The sequence below is a fragment of the Rattus norvegicus genome, chromosome 2 (genome assembly GCF_021556685.1).
Source record: "Rattus norvegicus strain SHRSP/BbbUtx chromosome 2, alternate assembly SHRSP_T2T, whole genome shotgun sequence".
Classification (NCBI taxonomy): Eukaryota; Metazoa; Chordata; class Mammalia; order Rodentia; family Muridae; genus Rattus; species Rattus norvegicus.
Window position 1 is genome coordinate 166,196,504 of NC_141535.1, and position 12,984 is coordinate 166,209,487.

The 12,984-nt window shown below is 42.7% G+C and overlaps 1 protein-coding gene across 6 annotated transcripts in view; it reads right to left on the reverse strand.

The window, feature by feature from the left end:
* Rapgef2 (Rap guanine nucleotide exchange factor 2) overlaps positions 1-12,984 on the reverse strand; it is a 221,672-nt gene that overhangs the window by 186,357 nt on the left and 22,331 nt on the right. For 2 of the 6 annotated variants that reach the window (XM_087623071.1, XM_087623066.1), the window contains exon 1: positions 8,305-8,453. The gene's annotated coding sequence lies outside the window, so the exon portion shown is untranslated. 6 annotated transcript variants of the gene reach the window in all.

Sequence of the window (12,984 nt, forward strand, 5' to 3'; positions counted from 1 at the left end):
CCTCAGACTAAGTTCCAGATTAGAATGATCTGGGGAAGCTTCAAAAGTGCCAGTCACTGCCTGGGAATACAGTTCAATGACAAGTACTTACCCACCTGAACTAGCTATCTGTCAGCACAGAACTAAAAATAAGAGCGTGTCATGCATGCCTTGATAGCACAAGCGACTACACTTAGCGTGTGTCAGTCTGTGCACTTTGTTTCTGGCTCTGTGAGAGGTGCTAGAAGGAGCATCCCAGAAGAAACAACACTTCCTGCTCCCTGGTGCTGTAAAGAACCTGACTTCTTTCCAGAACTGCTTGGTTCTAGGGTTGGACTAGAGAATGAGCCCACAACACTTAACAGCAGCAGAAGAACAAGGGGATGTGTGCACAGGAATGAGCTGAAGGGGCTCTAAACCCCGCTGGGAGAATGAGAAATACCATGGAATGTAACAAGTCAAGGAGTCACCGTGCCGTGACTAGAGTCCAGTTCACAGAATTCAAATACAGTACTACAGTCTGCACGGATGCTCCACCCTCCCTCCAGGAAGGAAGCTTAACTCCCAGCCCCTTGAGAGACTTGTATCCAAAGAACAGAAGCTCCAGTCAGGGCATGTTCTGAAAGAGGCCTGACAAGTGCTAACTCAGCCAGCAACCAAGGTCTGCACCAACAATGTGACGGAAGTGGTTCTTTGTATCTGTGGTCTCAGGAGCGCCCAACTAGGAGGAAAACATCAGAGAAAGGCCAAAGGACGGATATCTACCACTAATCCTAAGTTATCAAGGAAAGCACAGGTCAGAAGAGTCAGCCGCCTGAGGAGACAAGGCACTGAAGGCCTCTGGTGTCCTGAAGGGTCCAGAGCACAAGGATGAACTAGTAAAGAAACAGTGGGATTTAATACAATCCCACCTTGGGTAAAGAAATATGCCAATGACCATTTAATTATTCTTCAACATTTGGCATTCTGTACCTAATATGAATGCATGAAAGTTAAGGTGTCCCCTGAATCATTTATAAACTCATAGCCACAATCTAACACAGGATTTCAGACATAGTACATACTTAGTATATACGTATTAATCTTAAAACCAACTCGGCTGGGAGCAGGCTTACTGAACATGCAGAGGCCCTGCGTGCTGTGGTGCAGCCTGTAAATCTCAGCACTTGGAGGGTAGAGGAAGGAAGACTGACTCAGGGCAAAGCTACCCTGGGCTACATTGTGACACAGTACCCCACCCCTGCCCCCCCAAAAAAGAGGAAACAATTGTTTTTAAAAAGTCATCCTTACAACCTTGGAAAAGCTCCCTGATAATCAGTTTCATGAAGACATAGTGTCTGCCAGAGCTGCAGTGACTGAGGTAACCACACTGATGACACAGCATAAGCTCCTCACACAGAACAGTCTGTGTGTGGCACAGGAAACCAGCGGAGGGCAGAGGCTGCCATCGGGTGTCCTCTTCAATCACACTGCACTCTATTTACCAAGTCACAGTCTCTCACGAAACCCACAGCTCGCCCACTCAGCTAGTCTTGCCAGTCAGGGTGGCCCAGGGTCCCCTGTCTCTTCCGTCCAAGCGCTGGGGTAAAACGTGGGCATTCACACACTGAACATTTTATGAGGGTTGTAGGGCTCCAAACGCTGGTCCTCTCAGATGCACAGCAGTGGTCTTAACCACTGAGCTAACTCCCCAACTCCCTAAACAAAGCTTGATGTACTGTATCCCACAGACACCCACCACCCAAGACTACACAGAGAGGCTTACACTAAGAGTAGAACAAACACCAACATTTTTCAAAAGCAAAATTAGGCAAAATGGAAATAGGAAGATTAGGGGAAATAGAAATAGGAAGGAAAAAAATCCTCCTGAATTATTAAAAATTGTGTAAGGATTCTTGTTTTCACAGCAAATACGTATCTATGTTAATAAAATAGGCTCAATGAACAAAAAAAATCTACACCCTTCCCTATTCTTTGGATCCATTCTCACGATGCCTGAAAACCATTTTGGTTTGGGTTTAATTTATTGGTTTGTTCTTTGAGACAACATCTCACTATGGAATTGACACTAGCCTCCTGCCTCAACCAGTCATGTGCTGTGATTACAGAGTTATAGCACCACGCCTGGCTGGGTCTGTCCACGAGTCCCACCTCTGCACACTGCGGCAGCCTGACCAACCACTGTGCTTCCTAGCCTCTGAACGGTGGTGATGACCACTGCACAGAACCCTAACACACGCCCTGGCACGAGACAGAAGCCAGAAACTGTTATCAAGTACTACAATTGATAAGACAGAAAACTATTTTAAAATACTGAAAATAAAAAAACAAAACTATAGAATTGTTTTAAATGATCTCTTATTTATTAAGCAATACGCTTCACCGCTTAGTAACCAAATACATTTCTTTTCAATTTTTGAACGAATCCTAAAGTATTCTAGTTAAGTCAGCCCTTCCCCCACAGCAGCTGTTGTGTGAAACTGACTCACGAAATGTAGACATGGAACTGAAATATTTGATCATCTGCCCCAAACCACTTGCCAATGTGCCTGTAGGATTTTCCATCCCATAATTTATTTTCAAAATAAACTGCTTATTGGTTTCATCAGAAATCTACTGAATTCCAATATATCTGAGAAAATGGTCTTCACTTGTCAAAGTTAAAAAAAAAAAAATCAATTATCTTCTGACCATAGCAAAAGAAAGGAGTAAAGCAAGATACTACTATGATCTGTGGGGTTCTAAATGACATCAAAGGAAAAAAAATCCAAATTGGGCCAGTTTAAAAACTGTTCTAATAACGTTCTCTGTTTAAAAGGAAAAGAGGTATTTCTGGGTGAAATAAATAAAACTTGAAATTACCTTTTAATACCATCCAGTAAAAAATAGGAAAATATATTCAAACTCACAATCAAGGAAATGCTAACATTTCTCAGATCAGCCAAATTGAAAGTTTAATAAAAACTCATTGCAGGGATGGATTCTTCCAAACTGTTGGCAGAAATATAAATAGGTACTACTTGTCCCATTAGCCATTTGGCAATATCTATCAAAATATCAAATATATGCATACACATTCAGTAATCCTACTACTAGATTTGAATCCATAATCATCTCACAAAATATATGTAGTATGAATGAGAATGCACCGTTAGGGTCATAGGGAATAGAACTGTGTGAACAGATTAGAAGGATTAGGAAATGCGGCCTTGTTGAGGGAAGTGTCACTTAGGGGTGGACTTTGAGGTTTCAAAAGCCCATTTCAGGCCCAGTCATTCATTCAGTGTCTATCTCTGTGTGTTTCTCTCTATGTCTCTGTGTCTCTCTTCTGCTTATGTCTCTGTCTGTATGTCTCTGTGTGCATATGCATGTGTGTGTGCGTGTGTGTCTGTCTCTATGAATGAGATGTGATGGTCTCAGATACTGCTGCAGCACCTACATGCCACCATGCTCCCTGCCATGTGATAATGGTCTAAACCTCTTAAACTCTAAGTCAGTTCCCAATTAAATGCTTCCTTTCATAAGAGTTGCCATGGTCATGTTGTCTCTTCAGAGCAACATGAGGCTCCAAAGGACAGAGACTAAGGCAATCCGCAAATACGTGCACGTACATGGTGATATCCACATATCAGTATTTGTACGGAGACTCAGAGTCTGTGAAAGTCTTTAACAGTCCACCTTACGGACTGCCAGAGCAACATGCATGCAGAGGAAGGCCACACAGCATCGGTCAGTAGGAGGCTGACCTCTGAGTCAGTGCACAGCGATACTAAAGGTAAAAGCCACATACACAGAGTGATCACATTTGCCTAGAAAAGGTGATTAAGCAAGTGAGTAGCATCATGAGACTTCCTCAAGTATGTGAAAGGGTGCTAGAGAGTGGGCACACAGTAGGGAGTCATTCTTCATACTGCTTTAAAACGGTCTTGAGTACTTAGATATTCTTGCTGTGTGGAGGGAAGGCTTACGTGTGCACTGATTCAACAGCAATGCTTGCCGATTTCTTTAAACAACGAAATGACATTCTCTCAGCTGACTCCCTCCTCCCAGCCTGACAGTAAAGCACTCTTACACTGTTTTCTATCTCATCTACTGGGGCTGACTCTGACCACGGAGCTTCCCCACGATTACAACAGTACTCTACACTACCACCCTATTTATCCAGTTGTTTCCCCAGACTGCAGCAGATCTTGAACTGCTGGTGTTTTTAACACGTGAAGCTGTTCCCAACAACCTAGCATCTGATGATTACAAGAGACACATCACAAAGTTATTTTAGAAATGGCAACATGACTGGGATTAATATGAAACTTCCAAAAACAGCTGCTCCAGAGTGAAAGATGTCTCAGGGTTTGATTTTTTTTTTTTTTCCTGGCCTTTTGCTTGATTTCTGGGAAGACAAATCGCTTTTTAAGTATCTCACCTGCCACTTTCCCAACCTTCTTGAACAGTAAAAAAAAAAAAAAAAAAAAGATGGCTACTTCACTACTGAGACTTTACTAGCAACACTAAATTAAAAGTATTTTTATAACCAAAAAGAAAGAAAGAAAAAAGGTCGGATGGCACAAACCTGTGATCCCAGACAGGAAGATTGTGAGTGAGACCAACCTTGCCTACATAACAAGACAATGTTGACAGAAGCAAACAAACAAAGAGGGGTGGGGGGGCTCAGCCAGTACAGACACTTAACCACCAAGCCTGACATCCTGAGTTCAATTCTCAGGACCCACATAATTGAAGGAAGGAACCAACTCCTGCAAGTTCTCTTTTGACCTCCACAAGAGCCTCATTCACACATGCACACGAGCATACACACATAAATGTAATACAAGAAATTGAAAAAATTAAAGGAGAGAGAAAGGACAAGCAAACGAAACTGGTCAGAGTGGTTCACACCTGTAATCCCAGCTCTTGGGAGGCAGAGGCAGGTGGATCCCTGTGAGTTTGGGGCCAGCCTGGTCTACAGAGTCCCAGCATAGCTAAGGCTACACAGAGAAAGCCTGTCTCAAAAAAAAAAAAAAAAAAAAAAGACTAAAAAATGAACTGTATCTCCTTACAGCGTAAACACTGAGGCTATTAAAATTAAGCACAACTGTGTAATCTGTGGAGATCAATTGAAGAACTTCTGAATCTTGTCAGCTGCACTGTGTAGCGCTAGCAAACCTCAGGTCTCCTCCCACAGCAGTGATGGAAGAGTCGTGAGCTGCAGTTCACTCTCACAAGTCTCCCATCTTCCCTTCATCCCATCCCTCAGCAGCAATCCCTGTTTACCGGATTTCTTTCTTCCTGTCCAATGACTTCACCCCTATGCTGATAAAAAAACAAAAACCTGAAGCAATCTATTTTTAGCACACACACATTCACTGAGATATTTCTGTTCAATCAACAGGATGCAGAGTTGTTTACAGCTGGCAAAAACCTTGGGCTTTGTTCACTGCCGGCTTGATGACACCAAATCTCTTACATCTTATGCACCAACAGAAAGGGGCAGAATGCTACTGAATTCAGTGTCCTTGCCATCTAGGGATTTGGAATTAACAGAGTAAAACCTTTAAGGGGAAAAAAAAAGTGTAAGTGTTCCACCATGTGGGATACAATGTAGTTCAGAGGGAGAAATCTTAGGTAGCAAGTGTCCTGAGCTAGATCTCTGGCAAGGTTAAAAAAAAGGGAGGGAGGGGGGTTGACGGTATAGGAAACAAGGCTCAAAGTTCTCTCAACTCTTCCCTTGCCTTCTACCTTTACACGTGCTTCTACTTTGTAGGATGTGCTTCATGAAACTGTTGCAGAGTTATCTGAAATAAGACTGAACAGAGTCCAGAGACAGGGCAACAGTTCACTTCAGTTTCTTTGTGCTGTCCAACTGCATCCTGAGGTGTTGTTAGTTCCTCTGCACCAGCACAATGCAAGCCCACACTATCGTGCAGGAATCCTGCAAGCACAGGCCTGCGCTACAGGCGCCCTGTACCATGCTACGATCTCGGTTCCTAGCACACAGATATGTTTCACAAGTGCTTAGCATGTGGCAAGGGGTCTCAAGTGTACAAATGTATCTGCCCTAGAACTCTGTCATTGAGACTTAAAGCTGGATAATTTGAGTCACTAAAAGCTGCTGCCTGACCAGATGTATCAAGAGCTTCATACTCTATTTCATGAAACCTTTACAATATCTGGCCCTCTCTATTTTCCTTTTATTTTTGAAATAAATTTGTGATGAGTAAACAGGTATCATTTCAATGCATATGAACCAATTCTAATGTTACAGACAAGGCTGAAGCCCCATTACTCAGAGGCTGCACCAGGGTGTGACCAGGTGTGCGGCTTTGCTCCCTCCTCTCACACACCTGCCTGCATTTCAAACGCACGCACAACTTTAGCTTGGGACACTAAAATATGAAGTCTCCCTTCCTACTCTCTATGACAAGTGTAACACTTCAAACCAGGTACAATGGCAGGGGCTGTAATCCCAGCCATTGGGAGGTGGCAACAAGATCAGTTCATCCTTAGAACACACCACACCAGGCCAGTCTAATACACATAAATTCTTGTCAAAAAAAAAAAAAGGAAGAAAGACAGAAAGACAGAAAGACAGACAGACAAAAACAAAAAGAGGAAATACTTTGTGTGCCTGGTTTCAGATGTTTTAATGGACACATGTACATTTTACATCTCTGCGCATGTGTAGTGGGGTGAGCCCATCTCTACCCATCCCGGATGAGATTGGGCACTCGTTCCAGCAGGGTATTGAGTGAGATTAAACAGCGACAAACCCCTAAGAACAAACATCCCTTGTTAAGTATCTCTCCCGGAGTAAGGGGAGGGGAAACCATAACCAGGATGTATGTGAGGGAAAAAAAAAATCTATTTCAAATGAGAGTTGGACAAAAGTATGTCCCCAGAGAAAACTTAGAGTTGATGTAACAAGCTACATTCTGTGATAAAATTAAACTATAGTCATCAGGATTATACTAATTAGTAACTCAGTGTGTGTGAAGGCCAATTACAACATGAAAATGCTATGCAAATTAACAACAGTTGACTCTGTATGTGGGTACATTTACCCTACTTAAGAACTTAAGACTCCAGCACAGTAACGGAATGCTAATTACAGTTGAACAGTTCCACGAGCATTTCAGAAACTGAGAGTGCCTGCCCAGGACACCACTGCGTCATTTTCCACTAACTCACTTCCCTTTCCTAGAAGAACACCTAAGTATGAACCCCTAAAAAAAATGCCACTTGTTCACTTTCACAAGTAGGGAATGTTAAAGAACCCCAATATTTAAAACTGCTACCATGGCATTTATAATTCCCATTTCTTTGAAGCTCTGACTGGACAACCATATCTGAGGTGACCATTCATGGAGGTAGAACCTGAGGGGGGAAATCTGAGATCATGATAATGTGATAGTCGCTCAGTAGAGTTATTGTTCTGTTGGAAAAACACTGGAAAACCTGTTCCCACACTTCCTCCCTCCATCCACCTGCAAGCAAAGGAAAGAGGACGTACCCTACACAAAAAGAAGCAGTCCACACACCAGGCCAAAGGCCCTCTCCACAACATGAACTGGCCAGATCCCTGCATGAGGATCCAGTATCCAAAAACCTGGGAGACAATAATTTCTGTTGTTTAAGTCAACCACTTTATGACATTTTTGCAATGGTAACCTACACAGACCAACACAGTACATCTCCTGAACCAACCTAAGTCCTGAAACAGCGTTAAATAATACATTAGAAGGGATTTCCAGGTGCATTTAACACAGCTAAAGAGTTGCTACCAAAACCATCACTTCTCTAAATTAGAAACAACCTGTAGTGCACAGAAATCCAATTTCACACACAGCCCAAGCACTGAAGACCAAGAGCTGCTGAGAACAAGCAGTCCTGGATTAAACCAGCGTCTTCCCCGGTTCCTCAGCAGCATGCTAACCTTTCTACAAGCCTTCTGGCTCCAGAAAGGTCAGCTCAACCAGGGTCCCCATACTTTCTCATGATTCAGTAAAGTTGCATTTTATCTTACACAAGCTCACTTACAGTGACAGATGTGCCCTTCAACAACCAGAACTGAGGATAAGATGAAAACTGCACATAACAATGCTTACACTTGTACTTCTAGTCAGCCTCACACACGTCACACTCTGCACTGCCACACACCACGTCACTCTGAGATGACCTCTCTAAGGATGAGCAGAAGCCAGGTCTGACTTAAAAGGCTTTAAGTCTCTAGCCCAGTAAACTCCCAATCACATTCCTAACCAGTTCTCTTCAGACTAGGAAGAAGAGTCCCAGATTCTACTTAACTGAACTGGTTTACCATCATCCCACCTGATTTGGGAAAGGCCACTTCTCCAGTGCTTTGCACGTCCGTCCGTTCACCAAGTCTGTCTTTCTTAAGCCATCTTTCTCTCACACCCAAATCTAGTATCCTTGTCTGCACTGACTCCGTTACATATCCACAAGTGACCCTCTTGTTTGTCCTATTTGCTGTCACAAGGGCAACTTTATCAGGACACGTGATGGTTTGTATGCGTCTGGCCCAGGGAGTGGAACTATTAGGAGGTGTGGCCTTGTTAAAATAGCTATGACCTTGTTGGAGTAGGTGTGTCACTATGGGCATGAGCTTTAAGACTCTTTCCTAGCTGTTTGGAAGCCAGTCTTCTCCTAGCAGCCTGCAGATGAAGATGTAGAACTCTCAGCTCTGCCTGCACCATGCCTGCCTGGATGCTGCCACGCTCCCACCTTGATGATGATGGACTGAACCTCTGAACCTGTAAGCCAGCTGCAATGAAATGTTGTCCTCACTAGAGTTGCCTTGGTCATGGTGTCTGGTCACAGCAGTAAAACCCTAACTGAGACAGCACATAAGCATCCCTATGCTGTCGTTTCCTACTGATATCTTCTCACTTAGCAGTTCACCAAGATCACCAAGATCCTGCCAATGGTTCTACCAACAAAGTCTGTAAAACTCTTCATAATCAGACCCCATACATCAGCAATGTCACTGTCTCCCATCTGCTACCCACTGCCTAGCCCCATTTTTTATCAGGCAAGAGACCACCTGGACATCCCTACACCAGACTCTGTGCTCTCTGTCCATGAGGCTCCCTTGGCACTCAATCCTCATCCAAAGACCACTTTGTACCACGCACTGTCTCCACAGTGCTTAGCATCTGCAGACGACTCACGTCATGCAGATGTGGCTGCCTCACTAGGCACAACAGGCCTTCTGACTCACATCTGTATTCTCAGCAGCTACCAAACACGGCACAAAGGAAACCCCCCTGTGAACACTTTTAAACGATTTATGTTATAATAACTCATAGGAGTAGCAAATATTTACTACCATCCGCCTCGGCACAAATACTTCTGTAGTGGCATTCACAGTAAAGGAAAAAAATTTTAAAATGTCTGGGTTTAGTACCAAATGTTCCAGGCCAGACTCTTTCCTTCCCCAACACCAATCTTAAATGGTTTTTATACGTGTGCTGGGGGTTGAGCAGAGGTCATCATGCATGCTGTGCACATGTTGTACCACTGAGCTGCACTCCCAAGCCCCTTAGGTCCTTTCAGTGTGCCCCACAGCCTCATGTTTACCATGGATCTCCTGAGGTGTCAAAGTCACATCACAGAATATTTATTCAACAAGAAAACATTTTCTTAAGAATACACTGACAAGGGGCTGGGGATTTAGCTCAGTGGTAGAGCGCTTACCTAGGAAGCGCAAGGCCCTGGGTTCGGTCCCCAGCTCCGAAAAAAAAGAACCAAAAAAAAAAAAAAAAAGAATACACTGACAAAAGCCAAGGTGTATGAGAGAAATATATGGGTTTCTTTTCCAACTTTTAGAACACAATTCACTGACTGCATCGTGAAGAAAACTGCAAACCTTTAATATTAAGCCATTTAAATCAACATTTAAAGTATAGATTTGTTTTGACTTAAAACATTATAATCTATAATAATTCTGCTACAAATAAAATTGTTTTTGCAGAAATTTTTCCACTCTTCCAGAGGACCCAGATTCTATTCCCAGCACCCGTGTGGCAGTTTGTCTATAACCCCAGTACTGAAGGATCTGACACTGTCTTCTGTCAAATATGGGCCCCATGTATGCATGTGGTACACAGACACACTTGTAGGAAAACCACCTATATAAGTATAATAATAATAATAATAATAATAATAATAATAATAATAATAATAATAATAATATTATAATGTTTTTTTATTAAAAACTGGCCTTTAGGGGCTAGGGAGATGGTTCAGTGGTTAAGAGCACTTGCTGCTCTTCCAGAGGACCTGAGTTTGGTTCACCCATGTTAAGTGGCTCACAATCATCTGTAACTCTAGCTCCAAGAGATCAAACACCTTCCTCTGGCCTCCTTGGGCACCCACACACATGAGGCAAACACAAAGACACACACGCACACACACACACACATACATACATACATACGTCTATATAAACAACTGTTTTTTAAAGTAGCCTTTCATCTAATAACAAAGTTGCATTAAGAATAAAGAAATAATATCAAAATCAAGGAAAAACACCCAGTATTTCTGGTTTTGACTTTTTTTTTTTTTTTTTTTTTTTTTGGTTCTTTTTTTCGGAGCTGGGGACCGAACCCAGGGCCTTGCGCTTCCTAGGTAAGCGCTCTACCACTGAGCTAAATCCCCAGTCCCTTGGTTTTGACTTTTAACATGAGGTAACACTGTATAATTCAGGTTAGCTTGGAACTAGCAATCCTCCTGCCTCTGCCTCCCACTGCAAGGTATACTCCTCCCAAATGTTTTTTAAATAATATTTTACCTATTTGCTGAAAAATCTGTACCTATATACAATATATTTTGATCAAAACCGTCCACTATTAACTCCCTCCAACCCCCCTCAGTGGCCCCTACCTCCCACCCTCCAACCTTGTGCTTCTATTTTGTTAGTAACGAGCCTCTTGAGTTCAATTAGTGCTGCCATATTCACACAGGGGTGAAACTGGCTGTCCACTGAGGCACCAGCAACCTAGCAGCAGCCACATCCCAGAAGGACGGTGGCCAGCTCACAAACCTTTACCCGAAGAGCCAGTAAATGACAAATAAAGTCTATAATTTAATGTAACAGTACTTATCAGCCTAATATTAATCTCTTTCTTTTGAAAAATATATTCTAAAGCATTAACAGAAGAAAAACTGTGTAACAGGCATAATGGACCTCTGTATCATCTTGGCAACTTTTCTCTGTAAACCAGAATGTATTTCAGAGTTAGAGATTAAGAGGCCAAACGTCTGAAATGACGTTCACAGACAAGATACAGATCCACAAGAAGGTTCTCACAATCAATCATGAATTTCCCCGTTTTTCTGTACAGAACATCAAAACTAGGGTCTCAGACATGCTAAGCACACCTCTACCACTGGCAGCCCACCCAATCACTAACCATTAAGAATGCATATTCAGGCACAAATGTTTGTAGTATTATTTCTATGAGCCAAAAGGTAGGAATAACCCAAATGCCCATCGACTGAGGTATGGATAAACAAAATATAGTATATTCGTACACTGAAATATTATTTGTCTTTTAAAAGGAATAAACTGCCGATGTGTGCCCTATAGTAGACACTTCAAGGAAACTTGCTGCTCATTTTATAAAACAGGCTAAGCTATTCCATGCACATGAAATGCCCAGAATGGGAAAATGGACAGAAAGACTGGTGGTTGGTTTGCTTTCACGGTGATGAAAAATGTTCTTAAATTAGCCCTGGTGATGGTTGCATGTTCCTGTGAATATACTGAAAACCAACTGTTAGAAGTCAGCGGTGCTCTCTACCTTACTGTTCTGAAGCAGGGAGTCCCACTGAACCTACGGCTGGCTGGCTGGCTGGCTGGCTGGCTGGCTGGCTGGCTGGCTGGCTCTACAGTCCCAGTGCTCAAGTGAGACCACACACGCGGCACCAGGCTAGCTTTTTACCTGGGTGCTGGGGATCAAGCCCAGGTCTCTATGCTTGTGCGATAGACACTTTGCTGACTCATCTATTTCCCCAGCCCATCATATATGGCACTTTTTAAATGGTAAAACTATAGAGATAGAAATCAGTTCAATGGTTGCCAGACAGGCTAGATTAACTATTAAAAAAAAAAGAAAAACCCTACACAGGATCCTTTTCAAGAGGCTGAGAATGGCTTTGGTTATGACAGTGTCTATGTGGTTCCTCAGATGCTAGAACACAACAAACATAGCCGTAGCTTGGTTTTAGAATACATGCCTAGCCAATCGAAAGTCCTGAGTTCAACCCCGGTGCCACACACACTACCATACGCTTGTAATCCTATCATATTGGAGAGGAAGCAGGAGGAACAGAAATTCAAAGTCACCCCTAACTACACAGAGTGTTCAAGGCTCATGTGGCCTACATTAAACCCTTTTCCAAAACCAAACAAAGCCATATGCTAAACACGTAGACTTTTACACTTGAATTTAGAAAAAACTAGGGATATGGCTCAGATTACAGTATTTGCCCAGCACATATGAGGCACAGTAAGAAACACACACACACACACACACACACACACACACACACACACACACACACACAGAGTTGAATCTCACCATATGTAAATTACATCTGATTTTTACACAAACTGCAACCAATTTAGCTGAAATGCTATATTAGAAAGAAAGGAAGGAAGGAAGGAAGGAAGGAAGGAAGGAAGGAAGAAAGAAAGAAAGAAAGAAAGAAAGAAAGAAAGAAAGAAAGAAAGAAAGGAAGAAAGAAAGAAAGAAAGAGGGAGGGCTGGAGAGATGGCTCAGCGGTTAAGAGCACTGACTGTTCTTCCAGAGGTCCTGAGTTCAAATCCCAGCAACCACATGGTGGCTCACAACCATCTGTAACAGAATCTGATGCCCTCTTCTGGTGTGTCTGAAGACAGCTACAGTGTTCTTATATGTAATAAATAAATAAATCTTTAAAAAAAAAAGAAAGAAAGAGAGAGAGAGAAGGAGGGAGGGAAGAAGG